The following is a 3,146-nucleotide window of genomic DNA, read 5'->3' on the forward strand; positions in this document are numbered from 1 at the left end:
GCCCCGGTTCCCACGGCGCAGGCGCGCGGCTTTCCCGCCTCTGCTCTGCCGCGGGCAGCGGGGGTGGCCAGTGAGGAGCTCCTGGGCAACCTCGGCTGGTGGAGAGTCTGGGCTAATTAGACAAACGGGGTCAGCAAGAACAGTGCACCACTGTTCTCGGGTGCCAGAAACCAAACAAGGTCACCTCCTCCAGCGCTGACCTAATCACTCCCAAGGAGGTTCCCGCCCCAAAGTAGGCACGATCCAAATATGGTGGTGCCCAAACTCTGCAAGACCCAAACACTAGGCATGCCTAGGCCCTTTAAGGTGGAACAGGCCCATGTTTGGTTTCCACAACCTCCAGCTAGCCAACCCCACCCCCTCTTTTTTCCCTACTATTGAGGAAAACAGCTAAAGAATGCGATATTTGCGAGTAATAACTAGAGTAGAGGCAGAGGACAGTTTGGGGAACTTAAGCTTGTCAGGAGAGGCCAGATGGCAAGACAAATCATCAAGTGGTTCTCTGTCACCAGGACAGCCTACCCTAAAAGATGCCTTGGATTTGGTCCAGTTGACTGTGCGTATACTCTGCGTTATTGAATATGCCATGGTTCTCCAAAGGATAAGTTATATAAGAAGCATCTGAGATGCTTTTTAACCCTGCAAGAATGAGTAGATCTCCAGAGGGTTCTGTAAAGCTTCTTTTTTGACAGGCTTTCACCACATTATTCTGAGGACAGAGAAACACTGATAGGAGCTTTTTGCTTTTGAACTGAGCGAACAAGAAGTTGCTACCATTTCAGATAAGCAAATAGTTGCTCAGGATTCTACTAGTCCTGCTTTAAATTCTTTGACTTCTCTGTTTTCTCATTAAAAAATTAAACCTGTTTTCTCACTAAACAGTTTACATTGATTGAGCAACTATCATAAACTATGCTCCTCCAAACCCTCAAGATGTTATTGCCACCTAGAGAAAAATACACTATGATTGCATTAATTTGACATTTTTTATAGATTAATGATTTCATCATCAACAAACATGGATTCCAGACAAAGATACTTGACTAAATACACTAATTGCTTCACCGGTTAATAATAGCCAATACTTCTGAATACTTACTATGTACCCGGCATTGCTCTAATTTGCTCAATTTCAGTATAACATAACAAGGCAAAGAAAGGTGTGGTCATTTTCTCAGAGTAACACAACTCTTTTTGCTCTTTCAGAATGCAATTTTTCCTTTATTTATACAAGTAGGTACATAATAAAATATAAATCTGTGTGTATTTTCAGCAACTTGGTGGAGAGGTTCCCTTAGAATCATTTCATTTACACAGTCCATCAAAGCAACATTCCCAGTTTACTCTGGTGCTTACAACAAATAAAAATATTATACAATATGGAAATTCTCACATTATATCACTACAAAAGCAGTTACCAACAACAAAAACAAACTCCTGTGAATGCACACCATTGACTGACTGGTGTGCCGACAGATCATAGTACCAACACTACCACTCAGAGCTCATACATGATCAGGATCAGGAATCCGTCTCACTGATGAAACTACATGGGACTTAACACCTGAACAATAATAGTATATAAGTGGTAATAACAGTAATAGTAGTAATTATGAAGTAATGATTAATGAAATTCTTTATAAACAGAATAGATCCCAAAAACTATGAACAGGAGAAAAACCTTAACACAAAAGGCTTGAGTATAGTAATGCAAAACAAACAAAAAGAGAAAAAAGAAAGAAGCAACTAGAAAAATCAAGGGACCAGTTATGTAGCTCAACACCAAATGTTTAAAGACATTAAAAGAAAAATGCAGTTGAAAATGAAAATCAAATGTGGAAAAGTTTGACTACAGAAGAAAATTTATGGAGATATCTATTAACTGTGAATAAAATGGTGAAAAATCTTTTTAAGAAAGTAAAAAAAGGAAAAGTAAGACCTGGCTATTGTTTATATGTTAAACTATGGCAATATTATCACACTGCATGAATTCATTAATTATTCCAGTAAATAAAATTACCTAATAAATGATACAGAATAAGCTATAGTTTCAAATGACTTACTCAAAAAGAAAATATAATTCATTGTTAGATAAAAACTTAAAAAGTGTCCATATTCTTTTCTTTTTTTTTTTTTTTTTTTTTGTGGTACTGGATATCGAACTCAGGTCCTTGTGCTTGCAAGGCAGGCGACGGAACCACTGAGCTAAATCTCCAGCCCAAATTGTCCATATTTTAATACATCTGAATTCTAGACCAAAAAGAAAAAAGTATTAATTATTCTACAGTCCTAACAGATAAATGAAATTAAGTTCTGGGCTTTGCTTAGGACTGTACTAGTTCTGGGTCCCCAAAAACGATAGTACCAAAACTATAAGACTGTGCTCACTTCTGCTGCACATTTGCAAAACTATACTTCAAGTCACTTTTGTAAACTGCAAATAGTTCAGTATATTTAACCTTTGGACTAGGAATAGGGATGTGTTTACAGAGAGAGAGATGAAGTAAATAGAAAACAGATTTTATATATATTTTCATCTTATAATGACCCTAACACAGAGCATTACACATAGCAGGTATGCAATAAATAATTCTGTTCAAGCAATGTTCACTGATTGCTTACTCTATGCAAGGCACTGTACCACCAGAAAGTACAGAATAAATGAGAAGCTTTTATAATTCAATGAAAGAACTAGATAAAAATACATAAAATTAGGGGGAAAGATACATAAACTCAACTTTCTGGGAAACGGGGGAGGTGAAGTAGATAAAAAATTTTGAAATTATAGTTAAAACATGATAGAAAATAGATTTATGTCTTAGTTATTTTTCTCATTGCTGGGACAAAATACCTGATACCCAAATTTAAAGGAGGAAAGTTTTATTTAGCTCACAGTTTGTAAAGGTTTCTAGTCCATAATCAGCTGGCTTCAAGGTAATGTGGCATGGCAGAGGGGGATCACAGAGGAGAAACAGTCCATGACAAGACAGGCAGTGTGCAGCCAGCAGCAGCAGCAACCTCTCTTTCCCTTTTATCTCTCCAGCCTACAAGCCTTTCCGGCTTCCCATCACCCTCACCCAGAGCAATGCTACACTGATCAGTGGACTAATTTAATTTTCACACTGTTAATCCACATTCATACACCC

This window comes from Fukomys damarensis, unplaced genomic scaffold (genome assembly GCF_012274545.1).
Source record: "Fukomys damarensis isolate Sample0158 unplaced genomic scaffold, DMR_v1.0_HiC HiC_scaffold_33, whole genome shotgun sequence".
Taxonomy (NCBI): Eukaryota; Metazoa; Chordata; class Mammalia; order Rodentia; family Bathyergidae; genus Fukomys; species Fukomys damarensis.